This window comes from Camponotus vicinus, unplaced genomic scaffold (genome assembly GCF_025532165.1).
Source record: "Camponotus vicinus isolate PSW18456_S1 unplaced genomic scaffold, iyCamVici1.0 SCAF_14, whole genome shotgun sequence".
Classification (NCBI taxonomy): domain Eukaryota; kingdom Metazoa; phylum Arthropoda; class Insecta; order Hymenoptera; family Formicidae; genus Camponotus; species Camponotus vicinus.
In genome coordinates this window covers 4,130,422-4,154,509 of record NW_028141950.1, presented here as the reverse complement: position 1 = coordinate 4,154,509, position 24,088 = coordinate 4,130,422, and the positions used below count along the sequence as shown (strand labels likewise).

The window sequence follows — 24,088 nt, the reverse complement described above, 5'->3', positions numbered from 1 at the left end:
AAGAGTGAACACGTTCTTTCGTCGTGTGTAATATGCAACACGCTAGCATATAATTTCAGGATTATCCGCCGGCGAGTTGTATTTATGAATACATTCCCAGTGCTTTAGCATAACATCACATGTGATTTCTGAATGAATTTAAACATTTTTTTTTTCTTCGAAGATTATTCACTATTTTCTTTTTAATCTTTGTATTTTTTCCTTACACATATAATTATAATAATAGTCTGATCTATTTAAATGTAAACCAAAATAAACATTATAAATGAAATAATTATTATAAATGAAATAATTATATATAATGGATATAAATGTAATATTATAATTATAAAATTTATTAATAATTATAAAATATATACATAGATATATTAATTCCTAAAGTTTATATAACTTTTCAACAAGATTCGCGATGAAAATCTATCTTTAACAAAATTGAGTGACTAGTAGTGTTGAGAGAGAATCTGAAATAAGTTAAACAAATTCGTTAAACGGATTCAAAAAGTAACGATGAATTGGGATTTGTCTAAAATTTACTGCCAACTTGTTGCTACACCTCGTAAAGATTACGATCGAATAAAGACTCGTTCGTTCCCTCGCGAGAATTCGTCGAAGCGAATGAGATATTGCGGGCAAGAAAGTCTATGTATAGAATTAAGAAAGAGATTCTTATGTCTCTCGTAAGATACAAAAGCGTTTATAATGTATCCCAAAAATGTTACAATAAAATGTGATTGAAATTTCAAGATTCCGTTCAATAAGTATTACGATCATGTCGTAAAATTTATTACCGGAAATACGACTTCCGAAAGATTTCACATCTATATAAACGCCGTATTATCTGAGTTATATTTTATTACATTGTAGAATCGTTGTATGCTGTATTCTAGTATTTTTTATCATCGTATTCATATTTCGTCGCGAATTTAAACCATAGGGGAGGAAAATGAAAAATGGATCTCGAAATGAAAATCGCGTTAGGGATTAATCAAGACTCACGTTATGTGAATCGAAAAATGACAAACCAGTCTATTGTTGATGCGATTGAAATGATACGAACAAGTGGCCGATATATTTTCCAAATGTAAAAAATTTTGAAAATTTTTTAAAAATTTCAATTTTTTAACGAAAATGTAACATTGGGAATAAAATAGAATATCACATATTGTTAAAAATATTAGATATTTATTGAGACAGAGAGAGAGAGAGAAATTATTATTTACATATTAAAGGTATTTGTAATGTATTATAATCCTAAAAGAATTTAGGGAATTTTAAAATAATGTATTTAATATGTATAATAATGTATTTAATAATTTATTATAATATATATATAAGTTTTTTCATGATTAAAAAAATTTAAAATTTTATGCTCTAATTTAATACTTCATTGATTTCTTACACATTGAGGAAAAAATAATGTTGAATCAACATCAGTGTAATTGGAATTCATTTTATTAATTCAATAATCAAATCATAGCGTATTGATTTGATTAATAATGTTATTGAATTAATAAAAATGTTAATTATACTGATGTTGATTTCACATTATTTTTTTCTCAATGGAGTTTTTTTCACAAATATAGAAAAAGAAAAAAGAAATAAAATTATATACAGTCGAATTTACAAACTCTTATTTAAATTTCTCAATTATTACTTATTATTTTGTTAATTGACTACGTTTAATTAACTGATAAATCCTTCTTCAATCGAAACAAAACTGATACCTTCATATCCAGAAACGAAATGACAGTTTACTCGATAAAATATATATTTCTCAAGCGGTAAACAATTGCAATCTACGAGAACAAAGTATGTGAGTTTCGCTCCTCGAGTAGTAAGAGGATTAAAGATATTCGTTGTTCGGCGAATGATTACTTCATTTTCAGCGGTCGGCTGGCGCAAGCCGTTATACAAAATTGAGAGCACCGGTATTTCTTGGCGTTGTACGACACCGGCGGGAATACGGGGCGGAAAAGAGTTTAAAGCGGGATTTAATGTTTCTTGGGCGGGTTACAGCAGGGGAGGTTTGTTGGATCCGCGCTCGCGCGCGGGAGCACAATTCCTAACGCGGAATTAATTCCCGCAGCGCCGCGGGACACGCGTTCCGTTCTACCGGAAGCACGGCGCTTTCCTCGCTTCGATTCGCGCGATTTAAGCATGGATGGGCAAGAATAGCTGCGAGAAGAGGGGTGTATTGTTTGCGAGAATAAGCCCGTACAAACGCACGTACGAGCGAGTGGACAGACGATCGTATAATCTCCACACGAGCGTTTACTTTCCACGCTACCGGGCAAGAAGAGTTTCACTTCGTCCCTTGGTTTCATCCTTTTTACGAGAGAAAAAAAAACAAAATTCGCGTATAATTTCTTACGCGAGAAAAATCCAACAATTGACGCGGAGCTTTTCGGATTCGTCGCATTTTCAGCCCCATATCTCATTCATTATAAATGAGCGGCTTACGCATTGCAAATTGTACAATTTTTGTCTACCTAAAGTGCCTTAATTTAGAAACTTTCTAATTAGCAATAAATAATATGTTACAATAAAAACATGTTTAATTAATTAACAATTTTGATACGTCTCTCATTGATGATATATTATGATCGACAATGATCCTATATATTACCTTGAACTCGATGAACAATCTGTTTGATGATCAAAATTTGATTGTGCAGGATGTTATATGTAATAGAATGAGTATGAAAAGATCCTTCGTTTGCTATTGATAGCGATAGTCGTGCTTTTCACGATGCCATACAATGCTATATAATAGAATATATGATCGACAGATAATTGCCTAAGCGTTTCATTGCGATAATTAGTGAATTTCTAATTAGAATAAATTTATATTACTGACAAGTAACATTATATGACACATAATAATAAATAATATATAATAACAAAATAAGATGAAACAAGATGTAAACAATTATCAGGTATATTTTCTTCTCTCTTTCCTTCCCAATTTTTCAAAACACACCTACCTACATGGCAATATTTTATTAACCGATTATTTGATGGATAAAATGACGCACTGCAATAACTGATGCTCGTAAAAAATTGCCTAATCGTTTCATTGCGATAATTTATACATACATATAATTTTTACTTGATTTAAACTAAATTATTAATTTCAATTTATACATACATATAATTTTTACTCAATTTAAACTAAATTATTAGTGAATTTCTAATTAGAAGAAATTTATATTATTGACAAATAACATTATATGATACATAATAATAAATAATATATAGTAACAAAATAAGAAACAAGTTGTAAACAATTATCAGGAATATTTTCTTTTCTCTTTCCTCCCCAATTTTCCAAAGCACACGTACCTACATGGCAATATTTTATTAACCGATTATTTGATGGATAAAATGACGATACGCTACAATAACCGATGCTCATAAAAAAACATCTATAAGCAATAGTAGCGAGCGCAAAAATATCGCGTAAATTCTTGCCACGAATGCATCTGGACAGCGCCTGAGCTTTGGTAATGCAGTCTGCGGTTGCTGTTGTTGGTTTCGCGCGTTTTTCCGCCGGCGCACTTAATTTCCCAGAGGCGAACCACCCATTTGGTTTTCGGTTAGCTGGCCGCGCTCCAATACAAGTGGCCGACCGTCAGCCGTACAAATCGCTAATGTCGCTAAAAACTAAAAGCGTCTCCCGCGTAGGGTCGATTAAACGGATAGATGCTAATTAAGAAACTTTCGTACGAAAAGCGTGTATACGATTTTATGCCCGGTACAGTTTCGCCGCAATTAATTCTTAGCACATAACTCACTCGATTTAATTTCCCAGAAGAATGAGAGCGTGCACGTTAGCTTTTCTTGGTTTTATAATATCGCTTAAATATACAAGCGCGGGTAAAATGTGCGTGAAATAACGAGAAATGTAAGATTTAAATTTTAATGATGCCCTGAACAAACTTTTGACGTCGTAACGTTTCTTAAGTTGTTTTTCTAATGTGCATTTTCGTTGGACGGTGAACACATATATAAATGCAGTTGGACCTCAGAATAAATATTACGCATGAAACGTTCCGCAAAACTTGTGTGAGTCATGCATCATACTTATGCTAATGTAACTCGTAAGTTACACAACTATTACTGTTAAAAAATGTTTCAAAAATTAAAATTCCGTAATAAAATGTTTATTACTCCAGAATTTCTTTTCTCTCACGATAAGAATTTAATTTTCTGCCGGCAAAAAGTATAAATCAAAGTGAGTACGAGGGAGTAAAGTTAACGTGAACATTGTGAAATAATTAAGATGCATCGATCGATACTGTAAAAAGAATAAAACTCTTATATACTACTTATAAAGTTTTAAATATTCTTCTCTGAGGAATATTTTTAGGAGCCTGATAAATTTATTATTAATTCCATTATTTTATATAAATTTACTATTACTTTGTAATAATAAATAAATTCATGTTTAAATTTATTATTTCAAGGTTCTAAATATTCCTCTCTCCAACCTGAGATAAATTTTATTATTAAAAAAAAAATACTAAAGGTAGAACATAGCACATCTCGAGTCGCACAGTATATCATAATAAAAAATAACAAACAACGATAAAGCATTTCGTATATCTTGTAATTTTATCGCGGGAAAGAGTAAGAATTTTCGTCGAAAAATTGTCAAAAAATTTCGCGAGATGATTTTAGATTCGAATTTTACTGCAGGAGCTCGGATCACGGACATTTATACTTGCCGTTCCTCGCCAAATAGCCGTCCATCATGGAGAGCGAATGAAGCACTTTTACGATACTGGGTCACGTTTCGATTTTCGCCCCGGTGATTCGCCTTATCCCGAAAACGAGCGATTTATTCCGAAGGGTCTCTCACACGCCGTATCTTCGGCATGTGAATCGACTACGGAATCAAACTTGTTCGTACGAAATGTATCCAGTTTCAGGATGCGAGCGTAAGTATCGAGGCCAGTCACGCACCGAATCAGATCAGTCCCGCTTCGAATCAGACCTTCGCGGTCTATATTGGACCAGTAATAATTGATAGATCATTGATGGCAAAGATTTACAAGAACTTGGTTGAACATCCTCGCATGTGTGTGAAGTTGGCATCTCAAGTCTCAGCATCTCACAAATAAACGTCAGATTTTGTTGCATCCAGCATAGTTCTACAGTTCCTGATAGGTTTTAACAATAGTTCCGTCGAATTAATTATAAATATTTAACTTTTAAAAAATGAGATGCCAACTTCCGAAAACATCCAACAGCATCTCATCATATTTCAAATATCTGATCACAAAGCAGTAATATTCCGCAGAGTTCTATCGCCTACGCACATTCTGTCAATAGTTCTGACGATTAAACTTCGTAGAAAATAATTTGTCATCACAAAACATATTTACGCGTACAGGGGTGAGATGCTGGTCGTAAATCACAAGTTCTGACGATTTTAATTGTTTTTTATAGTAAATTGATACTTCCTCTTTACGGTAGAAAAGAGTTCTCGATGATACAGATCTCGATTAATAATTAATTTTTTAAACAATTTAGAATCAACGATATGCCCGGCCTATACGTGTAGATATGAGATGCTATCCCTAAATCGGCAGTTCTAGCGATCTTAAATAATTTTTCTAGTACATTAATATTCCCCCTTCACGCTTGAAAAGAATTCTGGGCGATACAATTAGGATTTAATTTTTTTAAACAATTTAAAACCAACCAGATGCTCAGCCTATACGTATAGGTATGAGATGCTGGTCGTAAATCGACAGTTCCGGCGATTTTAATTGTTTTTTCTAGTAAATTGATACTTCCTCTTCACGGTAGAAAAGAGTTCTCGATGATACAGTTAATAATTAATTTTTTAAACAATTTAGAATCAACGAGATGCCCGGCCTATACGTGTAGATATGAGATGCTATCCCTAAATCGGCAGTTCTAGCGATCTTAAATAATTTTTCTAGTAAATTAATATTCTCCCTTCACGCTTGAAAAGAGTTCTGGGCGATACAATTAGGATTTAATTTTTTTAAACAATTTAAAACCAACGAGATGCTCAGCCTATACGTATAGGTATGAGATGCTGGTCGTAAATTTTTATTTAATTTTTTTATTAATTTTTGTTTTATTACGCAAATGTATTTTGTTTTATTACGTTAACTATATTTAGTTTTATTACGTGAATATCTTCAGAGCAAAAGCAAACTTTTATAAGATAATCAAAGAAAAAATTTATAAAATATTTAAGCATAGGATAAGAATACTAAAAAGGAAAAACAAAAAAATATATATAAAAAATTACAAAAAAAAATTTTAAATAAAAAAAAACGAAAAAATGGAGCCAAATCTTATCACGTCCCCGTCGTTGGTTCCGGGTAATGCAAAGAGTAAGAAAAATCAATCCGACAAATAAAATATAAATATGCAATCAATAGGAAATTTTGAAAAACAAGTACGAAAATCGATTGGAGCACTTGTAGAACTAGAATTTACATCTGCTACAGCATATCACAAACAATTGGTTTCACATTTTACATGAAACATTCATAAGAAAATGACAGAAATAAGACGAAAAATTTCACGATTTGTGTGGTATAGACTTTTCTCATATTTGTGTGATAGAGTCTAGTATTATCAGGCAGAACTAATTTAAAGGCAAAACTAGTTTTAAAAAATCGCCGATTTATAGCCAGCCTCTCATATCTATTCGCACAAGCAGGGCATTAGAAGAACCATTTGAAATCGCTAGAACTGCCGATTTAGGACTAGCATCTCATGTATAGGCCGGGCATCTCGTTGATTCTAAATTGTTTAAAAAATTAATTATTAACTGTATCATCGAGAACTCTTTTCTACCGTGAAGAGGAAGTATCAATTTACTAGAAAAAACAATTAAAATCGCCGGAACTGTCGATTTACGACCAGCATCTCATACCTATACGTATAGACTGAGCATCTCGTTGGTTCTAAATTGTTTAAAAGAATTAAATCCTAATTGTATCGCCCAGAACTCTTTTCAAGCGTGAAGGGGGAATATTAATTTACTAGAAAAATTATTTAAGATCGCTAGAACTGCTGATTTAGGGATAGCATCTCATATCTACATGTATAGGCCGGGCATCTCGTTGATTCTAAATTGTTTAAAAAATTAATTATTAACTGTATCATCGAGAACTCTTTTCTACCGTGAAGAGGAAGTATCAATTTACTAGAAAAAACAATTAAAATCGCCGGAACTGTCGATTTACGACCAGCATCTCATACCTATACGTATAGGCTGAGCATCTCGTTGGTTCTAAATTGTTTAAAAGAATTAAATCCTAATTGTATCGCCCAGAACTCTTTTCAAGCGTGAAGGGGGAATATTAATTTACTAGAAAAATTATTTAAGATCGCTAGAACTGCCGATTTAGGGATAGCATTTCATATCTACACGTATAGGCCGGGCATATCGTTGATTCTAAATTGTTTAAAAAATTAATTATTAATCGAGATCTGTATCATCGAGAACTCTTTTCTACCGTAAAGAGGAAGTATCAATTTACTATAAAAAACAATTAAAATCGTCAGAACTTGTGATTTACGACCAGCATCTCACCCCTGTACGCGTAAATATGTTTTGTGATGACAAATTATTTTCTACGAAGTTTAATCGTCAGAACTATTGACAGAATGTGCGTAGGCGATAGAACTCTGCGGAATATTACTGCTTTGTGATCAGATATTTGAAATATGATGAGATGCTGTTGGATGTTTTCGGAAGTTGGCATCTCATTTTTTAAAAGTTAAATATTTATAATTAATTCGACGGAACTATTGTTAAAACCTATCAGGAACTGTAGAACTATGCTGGATGCAACAAAATCTGACGTTTATTTGTGAGATGCTGAGACTTGAGATGCTAACTTCACACACATCATCCTCGCGATAGCAAGTTAAATATTGATCCTGCGAATAAGTTTTCGTATAGTTCAATCCACGTATCATATAATCAACATCGTATGAAAAGTTTTAGAGATATAATTCCTAAGATATTAAGAAAATTGTTGTAAACTAAAGTGCAGAAAAAATAAGTGCATATCAAAATATGAAAATACAGACATAATCAAGGCATTCAATTGCATCGCAAGTATTTGGAAATAAACTTGTATGAAAAGGATAATATATTTTTCTATATTTCTTCCCCGTTTTTTTTATAAAAAATGGATTCCGGATCTAATCCACATCAGTTTAAAGAGATCAAATCTCGAAAAGTGCAGTAGGTATCATTAACGTGAATTTTCTGCACGTCATTCATCCGCCGTAACCGGGATTAGAGCAGTTTGGATTATGCGCGACAAATGAAATAATTAATTTGTCAACTGAAAGCGCGGATTTCAGCGCGAATTAATTAATTACGAGAGACGCGCGGTGATTAAGGAATAAAAGTCGCTGCACGATGTTGTTTTATGCTTTGGAGAAGATAATGCGCACGATTAAACTTCGAATTAAACGTCAGACGCACAGTCGCGGTTGAGAATCTAAAATATTCCATAAATAAATATTCTCTCATCATAAATATTCTCTCTATACCATAAATCTTAATTCACACACACATTTCACACGAGATAAAATTTCTTAAATTCTCGATTCAATCTCAGTTATTGCACGTTAATTATTTTATAAATTAAAAGAATTGTAAAAAGGTATAATATTAATTAAGTTCATTTCTTTTAACACGATTATACAAAGCGTTGGAATAATTATGGAATATTTCTATAAATATATTAATATAGATTATAATATGTGTCTGCGGCTCGAGCTCCAGCTTTCGAGCTTCGAAGTCAAGACTGCAACCATTCGACCAAAGATCGTTAATGTCTTCTTAACGGTACGTTTGCTCGCTTCTTAATAGCACATCGTCGATGTTTATCCAGCTTCTCATAGTCGTCTCGATGTTACATTAATGCGTTAAATGGCGCGTCGCATTGCAAAAGGAATGAGGAATTTAGATTGCACAGGCGATGAGTACTTACTCGCAATATCGATTTAGCTGCGATATCGAACGAAGGCGCGTCGCACAATAAATGTCAACGGGACCCCGCTCGTGGTCTCCGGACGGTCTGATCATAATCGATTTTATCTACTGCACCGAGTTTCGCTCGCAGCAATCCCGTATATATATCGTATATCGAATGCGTCCGCGTAATAAAATCTCAACGTTCGTTTTTATTGGCGTGCTTTAAAAAAAGAAGGGCTCTTTCTCACGAACGTCGACGGTGCATACGGACCGAAAGCGTTTGTCTCGATTCCGCTGCACGAGATGCACATTAAGATTACGTGCGCCGGCACGTTCCTCGAGTACTTGGCGATAAGTATATGGAACATTTTCCAAATTTATTACTATCTGCGACTCTTTCCATCTATCTTTATCGATTGCGCGAAAAGTAAGTGCAAAATCGTAAATATTGACTTTAACGTTGTAAACAGCAACGAGTAAGAAGAAAGGTAATTTAATATCTAAAAAATGTCTCTCTCTTAAAAATACAATTAATGAAAAATAATAAATGTGCATTTGTTATTCGAGTAATTAATTGGTTAAAAGTAAAAATTTTTCATTATATTAACTTTTTCATCGCATTTTTATGATTGCGAATGCAATGAAAACAGTTAGCTTAAAGAGAACATTTTAATAGCCTTTCATCTGAGATTTTAATTAAGAAAAATTGTTATGCATTAATATTTTTCATATTGCTTATTAAAATACACAATAAAAGCAACGACACCCTAAATGGAAAATGTAACAAAATATTTTACATTCGTTATCGAGTTCCATCATCATGAAAAGTCTGGTGAAAAGTTTGACGAAATAAACGAATGCTGACGGTTTCATAAGCAGTGCATTAATTATACTACTAAAAATGATCAAAGTTGGAAATAAAAAGTAGGTCGGAGAGATTTATCATGTGTTATAAATAATTGAAAATTTTTCGACATGTTTTACATGGTTGAACCATTTTAGATACAGACTGATTATTTTCCCTATTTAAATATTTCGACGAAATAAAACCATGAAAAACTCAGGAAAATTCTAAAACGACAATAGTTTCCTTTCTTCTCTCGCCTTTTTTAAAATCTCTGTGTTATTTTCTCGTCTGAATTATATCACCGAAAAATATATCACCCTCCGTTTTCTTATTTATATATCAAGGGAGCAATAATCGCGAGCGACTGTTTCTCGCGTCGAGAAAAATCGCGTCTCGTTTCAATACACGACCAATTCACGCGAGTGGACTGCCAACCCCCTTCCTCCCCGATATCCTCAGAGTAGTGCATTAAGAATTGATTCTAATGCTCCACTCGTGGTTTGTATCGTACGGGAGATGCATGAGGGACCATGAACACCGGGTACACCGGATACTTATATTGTCTGACGCGACCATCGGAAATTTCGGCTGCCGTGCGCTCTGTGGACCCACATAATGTAAATCAAGAAGCGATGCATATGCACCGATTGCGCTCCATTCGACGCATATGGGTCCTTTATTGGTTAATATCGTCGAACATTATCGGTCAGACGAGTTCGCGTAATCGCAACTTTTTCGGTTTCATCGACGTCGTATAATTCGCCGATAAATTCGGCCGATTAACGAAGGTATTTTAATAAGGGAGAATCTCTTGAAAAAAAAATCATTATAATAGTTGTCAGATTTTTAGATAATTTTAGGAAGACGTATAAAAAATGAATTTTTTGATATTTTTTAATTTACGTGTAATCTATTTTTTTATTTGATTAAAAGCAAATATAATGTGGCGTTAAAATTTTTATGATTATTGAATGGAAAAAAATCATATGATTGAAAAAGGAAACATTATCTTTTTTCATCCGTTTGTTCCTGTCATTAAAGTAACAATTTATATATTTTCTGAGCGATTCAATTTACAGAGTTGACATTCGATAACCTATCCTACCGTACCTACCCTTATTATAGCGCCGGTATTAGACGGGACGATATTTTTGCTCTCGATAGGATCCAATCTTCGTCAACGTATCATGTCATTGCGGTAAAGAGGAGCGCAAACTTATGATAAACAGTAAGCTACTAACGATTTATATAAACAAACTTGTTGAAAGTGGAATATATTGAAGGTTTAAAACCACTAAAAGGATTGAACCGCATGTTTTTCTTTTTCAAGAATGAGTTTTGCACAGCAATGATAAAAAATATGTAATATCTATTTGCAGACATATTTAAATAAGTACTTTCACATATTTCTCTAGAGAATTATATATATTTATATAAAATTCTTCTTTTTTTTAAATATATAAGATTTAGATTGGAGTCATAATTGAATGCATAAATAAAAATATAACAAGTCGAAAATACCTTTCTTTTCCTCTTTCTTTTAAAAATGTTTAATATTAAATATCATGTTATATATTGTCCCCAAGTCATATAACATTACTGTCCTTTTCTTTTCTTCAAAAAGATATAAAGGTATAAAGGGCGTTTTTATACACGCTTTCTTTAACGTGATACGGGGCTCTTTTCATAAACACCTGCCTCGGTTGTTTTCTGTGAAAATATTGTTGTAGTATAAAGTAAACGTAAATAAAATATTACGTTTTTTGAAAATAATTTTTTAACATTTGGCGAAATGAGGGAATTTTTACGTTTAATAATCATAAATTCAATATTTTTTCATTTGCTCGAAAATTGTTCACGATTCAACTGTCGTGTGAGAAATATTGAACATTTTTTCGTAAGAAATCTCAGAGTTATATAGGTGCTTTTTCGCTGCTACTCCAACTGGCTTTTCTCGATCAAAGCACTCGCCTGTCCAGCGAGGCGTTGGTCCGAAAAACATCCACGAAAAAAAAAAGTGAAAGCAACCTTTATATATATATACATATATATAGTGCATCGCTGGAATCGGCAGGACGCCTCTCTGAATTACCGGTGTGTCCCTTTCAGGAAAACTGGTAATATGTCACCCGTATGAAGCTCAGCGGGCCATTTCCCATGGGTATAAACGGAGATGCGATGAATATAACGACCAAGTAGATCGTTGCATCAAAGGGCTACAGATTGCACAACAGCTATCAAACCACTCGGGATACATCTACTCTATTTATCTGATAAAATCGCTAGTACGCGGACGCTCATCTTTAACGTTAATTAATGTTTTCAAAATTGATGAGTTCCAAGATACTTACAACAAGCATATAATCGATTCTTATTTATAATAAATGATTTAGAAACGAAGCTTCCACGAATGAAATTCAAAACGTGATGCAAATGAATACGTTAAAATTTACTTGTAAATTATTTCGATTGTTTTTCATTAGCTTTAATTAATTTTTCCTTAAATTATAATTAAAATTATTCTTTTGATATAAAAGAAGATATTGTGTATATATTATTATCACATACTTGTGAGGTAAAAATGCGATATAAAATAGAAAAGTTTTATACGCATAAAATTATTCGAAATATAAATTTTGGAAAGCTTCTTTTTAAGCGCACAAGAGGATCTAGAATTTGATGTAATTAATTTCAAATATTATACATTAATATATACACACGTATATCGAATATTATCCATACGAATTATTAAATCACACAACCGTATAATTTCAACTCCTATTATCGTTATTGACTGTCCTTTCGCTTCTATAACTAGCAAAGCCTCAACCTGTTCAATGAAACTAAACGTAAAAGTATTGCTATGCATAATTATTTCGAGTCAACCAGGCAATTAATTATTATAATCAGCTTTGGGCGTTCTTCTATTTGGGCGTTCAATTTCCTCTTTATTGTGCAATAACAAGTATGTATTATGCACAATCATGAGATAAGTATAAACATATTAACAATATTAGATAACAATAAAAATAAATTTTATTTCAGCACATAATTGACCGATATGATATTTTCAGAGCGGTTCAAACTATAAAAAATATTGGCAAAAAACACGCGTCCCAATTAAAATATAAATATATTTCGTAATTTTGTAATCTTTATTATTTTATCGCAATATTATTTTATTCATAACTGTAATATATACAAAATAATATCACTATAATATTTATTACGATGAAATAGATAATCTTTTAAGTTTAATACATGATGAATGAATATTTTATTTTTCATTAATTGTATTTAGAATTAAACTTTATAATATTTACTCGTTATACCGAGAACTTGTTAATGATAACATTTTGCGAAATATGAAACTTGATGCGCAATGTAACTTGCGTATTCCACATAGTAGCATACCAACTTCAAGACCTCATTTTCGAAACATTTCCAGCTTACTTAACGTTATTCAAAGTGTCCGTTTCCTTTCTTGTTACAAGGTAGTATTTGTCTAAATAACCATCTGGGAATATTTTCCTTGATTATCCTGTGGGACTTTTATATTGAAAAGGATAGTTAGGTCATTCCCTTTTGAGCGATGAATCCCTGAGTCTGTATTTCTACATGTTTATATTTTCATCAAAACGAGACTATTAATTTACCTTTACTTTAATTATTCTGAAAAATGAAAAAAAGAAGTTGTATGACAAAAAAATCTGGCAATTTTTTACGGTCAGTTTTCAACAAAAATATATAATACGGCAGAATAGTATTAAAATAAAGATTATATTATAGTTATAAAGGAGACGAGTTTATAACATGACGACGAAAAAATGCAGCTCAGGAATAATCGCGTTACCGAATATCCCCAGAATTCATGAAATCGATGAAATATATCAAATAAATTGAACTTTCGCACGTGACGCATTGTACCTACGCTACAGCCCTAATCCTTTGACGTGCGTTAAGCCGTGAATTAATTTTTCGTAACGCTGTGCCAACGACGTTTCGCTCAACTTTAAACGCGGGTGACTGGCGATTTTTCAAACGCATGTCACACCTGGTGACGCCACGCTGATGGCTACGTGTCCTGTCGGCGTCTAAAATTACACGACATCATTTGTTTTTAGTTTCGCTAACCGAGATTTTTTGGCAACCGATAAACACGAAAATTTTCGCTAAAAAATTTAACCTTTTTACTCCAATCATTTTATATTTTTCCACAAAAAAGCTTGTAAAACTAGTATAAAAGCCCGAAAAAAAAAGAGAAAATTCGCAATATTGAAAATCTCGTAAAAATTCTGTAGTAAAATTTCATAAAAACTTTGTTGTAGATTTATAAAACTCCACATTACAAAAAAAAGTAATCTTATATAAACTTTGTGAGTAGTAAATTCAAATATTAAAAAGACAAATATAGATGTCTTGTTTATTAAAACTATAAAGTTTGTCCTCAAAGGTAAAATATAATACGCGCACCGAATGGGGTTTTCCTCTGCATTCTCCCTCTCTCCATCAAGGAAGCCTTAATCCTATTTATACGAAGCGAAGGTTGAACAAATCCGAGCTAACCGAAGACACGACCATCGTCGAATATCCGATGCAGCCGTGCGGCGCGTTTGCATTTCTGTCGACTGCTTCTGTAGAAATCTACTCTAGAGCCCCGAAAACGGATGCAATAATAGCACCTAGTGTGAGAATGTTGTCACCGAATCCTCCTCTTTATGAGTCTCGCTTTATCTTATCCCTTTCCACAATCGTGTTCTCTCGGTACACGTACAATGCCTGATACTCTAGGAAGTTTGCGAGAATGTGGCTGGGTTAGTAAAGAGAGAAACAGTCTTTTTAACTTGAAATTTTAACAAACTACGCTGGCAAAGCCAATAGCCTCGCGAAAGACTCCAAGTGCTATTTGCGAGACAACAGGATGTAAAGAATACTTTCTTTCCTGTGTTAAATAAATAAAATATTCCAAAGAAGCAGATATATAAGGAAAGAATTTTCGATATATGACTTATTTAATCGTAAATTATATATGACTTATTTAATCGTAAATTATAAAATGTAAAGTATAATTTCGCGAATAATTTTTAGAGTATTAGGTGATTAAGCCTCGAGAATAAATCTGTGTATCTGTGCTCGTGCATAATGTAATTCCGACCGAAGCAAGGCAATCTCTGATATTCGGATACGCGGCCGTCATTAGCATGTTGAAGAGCAAAGTTTATTATGAGCAACAAGATTAGGAAGCGTGGTATATAGCAGAAATTCTATCCCGAAATGCCATTATTGCATCCGCTTTACACACGTCCATTTGCGCGGCCCTTCACTCAGGACGGTGCGATCCGCGCTATCCTTCCTACACTCGCATACACGTAATTGTACAAGAACAAAGCGACGCGGTCAGTGACAATGGTGACACACCGGGCGTGCCGGAATTTAGATACGTTAATGACATTGTTCGAATCCTGCGGTGAACAATTCGACTGCGGCTGAGCGCGTCTCTTGCGAATGCGGCGTTAGGTTCGTTATTGCACGGAGCTGACCCCTCGTCGGGTTGTATAGCCGAAAGATGACGATGATGGGAATCATTGAAGCGTTCATTGGAACGTCCGTTGCTAGGATTGATCGCGTTTATCGTCAAATTGTCAGCGTGCTATCGTTCAAACGTTGACTATTACGAGTGCATGTGGTTTTTAGAGGAAAATTTTGAATTATAGACAAATGTCGTGTGATAAGTTCTTTCTCTCTCGTTTTCTCTCGTTAATATTTTAAATTTTAAATTTCATTCCACAGTCGTCCTTAAAAATGTAAATAACTTTGCAACGCAGTAAATACAACCGCATAAATTTTTTCTTGGAAATTAAAATTAATTCGGCTAATTTTTTCGCAAATTTAATGGACGCGGTAAATATTGAATTTGTGAAAGAAAAATTGATGGGATGTTTCTTAGAAATAAAGATAATAGTCGCGAAAAAATACCAAACAATACTGGTTTATTTTCATTCCTCGCGCATATTCTGCCAGTTTCAGATTTTATCGCGGAATTTTCTTTTTCGAAAAAAAATATTCGTTGCGGCGTAGCATGTTTGTTTTCATAGAATGAGTTTTGCTAGATTGCGTTTGTCGCGTTTCACGCATCAAATCAATGTCAATATTGAGCAATCGATGTCTATCGCATGGATAGACATAGTGGCTGTACAGTAGTGAACGGATAATGAATTATGAGCCCATTGAGAAGCATCGTAATGATCGTTACGTCATCGAATACCAACTCGCACGATGCGATCGCCAACATTTGTGCGTTCTAACTTACTTGTTTTTCACCCCTTTTATTCAACCAGCTTTATCGTAAAATGTTAACTATACGAATCATGTATTAATTATAAACAAGAATAAAAATATTTATTAAAAATTTACTAACAATAAGAAATTTAATTTTTTATTTGCCATCCGTGCTTAATTTTTATTAAAATGTGTCATGTATGTTTTTCGAGGAAGAACTAATGTTTTTTTCAATTAACAATCACATAAATATATGACAAATATATAAAATTTCTCTTGTTATGGAACTTGCAGGAAAGAGCTACGATAAAATAACTGAATTTTGCGCTTTCCCAATGTTTGCTTCTTTCAATGAACGAGATATGTTATTGCTTATATTATCGCTCCGATGAACGATTCAACTATAAACCGAGAAATATAAATTTTCACGATACGTTGTGAATTTATCGTGTTGCTTTTATTCCGTGTTTTTAAAAATACGATCAAACACACTCATAAGCGCGCTCGCAGAAATTCCAAGCGAATAATAAGCGCAATGATAAGTCTTCCCATCATCGGTTCGACAATTTTCCCACGTCTTATGACGTGAGAGATAACTGTTACGATTAAACGGGGGGAGGAGACGGAAGGTAATAAGTCATGGCGAGGAAAAGGAAAGCGGAAAACGCGGTGGCAGTTGCAGCTGCGGTTCCAACGACGGCAGTTATTGCTTACGTTATGCGAACGCGACGTGAATTCGAGATCGCAGAGAAGAGGCGGAATCGATATCGCCGCTGCCGGAATCGCGTTGACGTTTTAACGGGCCACTCTGACCTGAAATTTCGCGAAAAGCTCCTCTCCTCGGTCGATCCCGAAGAGAACGCGGTACGTGATACTTCCCTGGCCGCGTTCTTCATCGAAAACCGAGAGGGTTCTCATCGTAATTGATCGGCCATCTATTTTCCAGTGAGAGTCATTATATTTCGACATCCCGGGGCTACAAAGACCGGCCAATTTCCATTAGCAACTTTAATTAATTAACGACCGACAAGCATGGTAAATTAATGCGCTCTCGTCTATGGATAACGGTGAAAAATTGATCTCACTCTTGATTCTGATCGTCGGCGGATTTAACGATCGAACGGCGAGAAAATTTGAATCGCAAAAATTTGAATATCGAGCTCTACAGCCTTGTTCGGTGGAACGAATAAACGTGGGGCGCGTTACATACAGGCGACGGAATTTTTGCCGGAAACTATTTAGTTTGTCATTTTGAATTGTACGGAACAATATGTTTGAACGCTCTTCGAAACAATCGCGCTGCAATTGACATTGAATTAAAAAGGAATTTTCATAAGCACGTTATTGGCAATAAAATGCGTGCGTTGCATCTGTGTCGTAAAAAGCTTTCATCGAGCGAATAAAAACAAATGGAACAAAATAAAATATGTACGTGTCATAATCTTAATTATAAAACAAATTTTATATTTAATTAATATGAAATTAAGAGGATTTAAAAGAGCAAGTGAAATTTGCACCCCCCTCGTCGTTACGTGCAAACGAGAGAATAAAACGATTTTTAGCACATAATGTGTATTAATTGATATTAAAAAACTCGATTAATTTAATTATATATTTGATGAAAAATATTTCGCTCGATTGATTGCAAGAAATGAGTACCATTGAAAATAATCGCGCGATTTTTGCGCGCCAAATTTCGCAACGCTCGACCCGATAAGTTCGTCGAGCCGTCCAAGCTTTTATCGCTATCGAATATCAAAATAAAATGTAACGATCGAGATGACCGTCACAGGTATCGATGACAATCGCCGGGCATTAAATCTTCGCAACTGGCGCCGCCGTTCGCGAGAATGACGATAACGGATATGACGGAGTATCCTGTTCGAGAGAGGGGCGATTCCGCGATCGCATAAACGCGCAAACGTCTCGTTAAAATCATCGATGAACCGGCTTCCATCCCTATCCTCCTTCCCCGCCTCTCCCCGTCGCGCGGGAACCCCATGTCCCCCGATCCGTTTACCGTATGGATGCTCGGATTGATGTTACGGTCTCGGAACACGTGTACGTAACTACTACGTAACACGGCCCCATCGTTTATCGAAATCACGAACACATGGCGCTGTCGCGCCGGAGTTCTTTATGGGCCCCACATCCTTTTATTTCCCCCTGCGACTTGGACTGTTTACGAACATCCGCGATCCATCGATTGTCCGTCGAATGAAGCTCAATCAATTCTCGCGTTTTTTAAAAAAGATACGATCTCTTTTCAAAGCGACTTGTAAACTCGGCCTCTGACGCAACTTTAATATCTAAAACTGTATAATGTTTATTATTGCATTAAATTATATTTAAAAATGTATAGAAATTTTAATAATATTAAATAATGTTAAATGTTATTAATTAATTTAATATTATTTAATAATATTAAATAAAAATGATTTAAAATCCGTAGCATTTCTAGCTTTTAAGTTAAATTGATAAGCGACGAGAATTTTGTATCTTAAGATAAAAAATAAACTTTTTCCGCGTGATTATTAAATATTCTATATATTTATTGTTTGTATAATACTTTCAATTTAAAAATAAAAATCACATTCGCATCAATATCGAGCAACAATAATTTCTAGAAGACAATACTTGCTAAAATAAAATGGAAATAAACATCAGAACTGCGGATAGATTCTGAATAAATATATCGACTAAATAAATAATGTCATCGAATATTGATATATACATTCGTACAAATATACATATAATATGATCAATGCTGCGAAATGCGGAGTATCGGTAATTCAAATAAACAGGGGCTGATGGGCGACAGGTACAGCACTATGACAGCTTTCCCGCGGCATTTAACGGCTTATCGGCGAGCCAATTCGAAGATATCAATAGCCATCGGGGTTACGCGTAAGTAAGTGTCTGTGTGTGTGCGCGGGAGAGACGGACGAGTGGCATGAATTAGTCGTAAAATTCTCGACAGAGCGCTGTCGCATCCGATACATCCCCGTTTATGCTTACACCGGCATCGCGTCTGGCCCGTCCGCCTGCTTTACTACTGACAGTAGTAACTGTCGCCCGCCCGCGCTCCCGATCCGCTCGCGCTACTGACAGCGGTAGCTTCCGGCGTCCCGAATCATCCGTGTCGCCAGTAGCGAGAGTCCGTTATCGGTCATCCGGAGGCCAGTAATGGACCGCATATGCGACCGAAAGAGCACGCGATCGTGATGGAGATATACACGGAGGCGATTACGTCGGGATTACGCCCGATACCGTCCCGTACGTTCGGTATCTATTTTGTCCCGCAGCATTTTCGCGCATTATCCCCGATTAGACGCGACTCGCGTCGCTTAATCCTCGATCGTGCTCGCGAGCTATAGATTACGAGCATGACTAGTTATATTTTCTCTCGCGCGTTTATCGGAGGAGTTTATACGGGCTTCCAAATAATCTTCACATGCGCCGAGTTTGATAGAATATGTATAGAACATATGATAATAAGAGCCTCGCATTTTTCGTGCACTTTTCCCTTCGCGAATTTTTGTCAATAATATATTACATCTATGTTTATCGATATATAAAAATTCGTGCAGCGATCGTGAATACGTTTCGCGATATTACATACGGAATGCGCATCCTTCCGATAGATAAGCTGCCCCGAAAATATATTTACTTCGTGATAAATGCTTCAATTGCTCCTGCAGATCGAATTCTTTCCAAAGCAGTTGCATTTTCGTGAATTTTTCATGTCCCAGATATCAATCTTAATAAGCGTGTTTCAATCCTTTGAATGAATTTTCCACACCAAGTAGAGAAAAAAATTTTCTCTCTTTTATGTCGAGAAATGCCCGTTAATTATATAAACTTTTTTGAAAACTGGAATTTTCTCTGAAGATTTTCATTACCGGGCCATTTGGACTTTAGCCCAGATATGTGAAGTTTCTAAATCATGTCAAAGAATATATATCTCTGATGTATACGTATTTTATAAATTTTATATTTCTTTTATATTTCTATTATAATTGAACTTCCTTTTAATTATATTTCCTTTCTAAAATTAAAAATACAAAAAATCTGATGACAGAAAGAGCCTAGCAATAGCAAACTAATTAACTCGAAATATATTTCGTTGCTATTTATACATTAGTATTTATACACTTCTTATTTTTAATTACTTCAGTTGTCAAAGAACGTGATAAACAATAAATAATGTATTTAAATATTTGCCAAATAATGTATAATTTAAAAAATGTGTATTAAAACCACAAGTCGGACAATATCTTCTCGTTACATTGGAAAGCGGATACAGTGAAAAAAGTGCATAACGAGGAAACGAATCTCGAGATTCCATGAGGATGGCAATCTGCCTTAATCAGTCGCGATAAGATTAAAACAACCGTAAGAAGCGAGATAGGGGATATATATGGGGTCGAGATGCCATTGAACGCGGACTTAATGCTGCTGGAATGCAACGTCATTCGGTCGGACGCACTGCGCTGGAATTACACGCCAACGTCATCGGTAACTATGTCTAAGTATCGCCGGCATAAATTCCGAATTAGCGAGAGAGCGCGGTATAAATCCTGGATTAGAACCGAGCAAGTAGTCCGAGGAACTTGGGAGACTTCGTCGAGGCGAACGAGAGTTGGCGAAAGAAAAATTCGATCGCGAGCGCGCGTTCCTTGGATGTGGGCCAAGAACGTCACGACGGTAAGAAACGATTCGAGTAATTCATAATTCTAATGGTCAGATTGTGTGCCACAGTGGATGAGATATTCTCCTAATATCGAACCGAGGAGAATGCGATGTTATCGATCATTATCGTTTAAAGACAAATATGAGACAAATATGATTTCATTTTGAAAGTTGTTAAAAGTTAGCTTTCCTCCGATTTTTATCGTATCTTCATTGCTTGAAATAAGTGCAATTAAAAATAGTATCTTATAACTGTTTATTACACTTTAATCGATAAAATAGCTCGGCAATTTGTGATAAATGACTGAGTAAATATAAGAATTTAAAATAATCTTGATTCGTTGGAAATTATTTTCAATTTATATTATGATGATTAGTACAATAATTAGTAAATTAATTAAACTTATTTAATAAAACAATGTTAACATCTTGTATAATGTAAATACTATAATTGAAGCATCGAAAGTAAATGAAATAAACCATTATTCTCGGACTAAAAAGATTTTTTAATTAAAAACATGTAATATTTATAATCGAAACAAATATTTCGTGCAATTTACGGTGAGTTTCATTCACTTTATATATCTCTGCATTATATACATGTAAAGTATTTATTTAACTGCGATTATTTCAAGATTTAATTTTTATCAACAAATACTGTTAAAAATAACTCTAGCAGATCGTAATGAGATTAGTTACATATTAAATAAAAATATATTTATATTTAATGTAGCCTTCAATGTTATGATGATCTATTTTATTTGTAGACAGAGAGCACATTGAAAAACATGCAAACAGTAAGAAACAAAAACATATTATATCATTTGTTTCTGTCTTAGTTGCGAATTTGTTATTTTCCCATACATTTTTCAGGACGTGCATACAGAGAGCATAAAAAAGTTGAGCAACATAAAACAAAGAAAGTCGAGATAAAAAGAAAATTCTTGGAAAGTAAATGTTCATCAGTATTCTCGGAAATGCAAACAAAGGAGAATTATGTTTTGAGTTCTCTGTTATAAGTTAATTATATTGTTATCCTCTAGAATGTCTACTAATTGGGTAGAAAAAAATAATAAAATATGAAAATCCAAGTATTACATGCAATACGGATTAAATCTGGATCAAATAAATTTATGATAAATTCAATAAAAATATCACATCAAAAATCTATTATAAAAATAAATCGATCTAAAATATGCCAAATTAACATAGTTTCGAAAATACAAAATATTATGCACATCTTGAAAAATTATAATTCCATTAAAAAAACATTCAGTTTGTCATAAAATAAAATAAATAATAAAATGCAATTAATAGCAATAAATACTATTATTTAAAAAAAAAAGAAATTAAAAGTAATTGTAATTCTTTTATGTACAAGAAATTTTTTGCGAATGTAGTTCTATCAGAAAGTACGAAACAAAAAATGTTCTTTTTGCCATAAAGAGTATTATCCCTTCCTCCTCCTTGAAGCACTAATGACGCAAAAAGCGCGCATGTAACATATACTATAGCGTGCTGGTACTCGACTAAAGGTTTCCCTAATGGTACAAGAAACAGCAAACGCTTTGTTTTCGTATTCTTTTTGTGTCATCGACGGTCGGAGACTCAGTAGTCTATATGAGGTCCTTTATGCGGTCATATATGAGGCTCGCAGATGCACCTGGTATCGTTATCTTAAAGACAGAACGTCGTAAAATATTCTGTCGCGTCGCGAGCATCTCTTGCAGAATATTTTCCATGTAATAAAGATAATAAGAAAAAAAATATCGCGATTTTCTTGCACGATTTTTTTATTAAGAAAAATACATAGAAAACTATAGCTTCATTATTTTTGAAATACACATTTGTGAATGTAAACACACATATCAGAAATAAAAATGGAAAGCTACATAATTCTAGAACAAAACTTGTGTTTCTTATTATTAAAATTTTTTCCGAAATTAATTAAAGAAACTTAATTGATTAATAACCTCTACTTTTGTTTAAAAATTATCGAATTGTTTATAGAGCACAAAATATGAATAAGTCATTTAAATCATCGTTATACCTGTTGGTAGTGTATTGCAAAAGTTTCTATTATCGATATAACATAATCCCTCACTTCTATCCCTTCTATTCTCCTCCCTCTCCTTTGAGCTCTAAATCAAATCGAAACGGAATATTTTGCGCACAACGGGATTAAGAAAAATTATCTATCCGATTTATCACCGATAATCCCCATGATCATGGATTGTAAATTCAACAGAAACGCTGTTTAATTAATGGTGAATATACGTGGATCGTGGCGGGATTACGCCGCTGGCGTTTGACGTTAAAAGTTGACGCAGAGATATAGCGAGATCGGCGAGAAATAGCACGTCGGTGCGATGGCGTCTGTATGTACTGATAAAAAAAATTAATTGAATATGCCGGCGAAGCATGAAATGTGAACCGACACAATGGACTGCGAGTATAATTCTGTCCGTTTAATTGAAAAAAGATCCACATTTAATTTCGAACTAATCAACTGTAGCACTTCTTTAGTCAGATTGAATGGAAAGGAACGGCGCGAGAGAAAGAGAAACTCGCGGTTGATCAATGTCAAAAATCAATTATACGCGATATCGTTTAACGATAAAATTGATCAATTCTATATAAATGTCTCTTTTATTTAAAGATAAAACCTATATTCTTCTTTAATTAAATCAATTCTATTATATGTATAAATATTATTTATTTATTAAAAATAAAGTTTCCAGACGCAATGATGAATTTTAATAAATCGACGAAGAGAGAGAGAGAGAGAGAGAGAGAGAGAGAGAGAGAGAAAGAGATTTTGCTACGCTGTAAATTAATCTTTTAATGCAAAATGTTAGCATATTTTTCTTACAGGAAAAATTTAGTATGCCTTAACTTTAATAAGTAGTTTCACTCTGTACGTTTCATATAAAATCCAAATTTCAAGTTAATAAATTTTATGAGTAAAAAAATTCGCGGACGTTAATATAATTATATGCTTTTGTTGTTTTATATGATAAAAGAGATTAAAAAGAGCAAAATGTAATATTATATCTGCGTTATGCTTCGAGTACATAACGTCATTCTTCTTAAAATAATACGCGAAATCCATTCGCACGTAAGGCGTAATGCACTTAATTCATAAAAATGGAGTAAGTACTGGAAAACTCCGCAACATTAATAGTGCATAATTTCAAGGTATTAGAGATATGCCTTGCGCCAGATGCTGTTTCTAATATCGCAGCACCGTGCGGAGAGAAAAATTAATAAAACGGAATTTTTAA

At 33.8% G+C, this 24,088-nt stretch overlaps 1 protein-coding gene across 9 annotated transcripts in view; it reads right to left on the bottom strand.

Moving 5' to 3' along the window:
• The window catches only part of LOC145965350 (venom dipeptidyl peptidase 4), a 326,742-nt gene that overhangs the window by 53,797 nt on the left and 248,857 nt on the right, over nt 1-24,088 (bottom strand). The window lies entirely within an intron of this gene.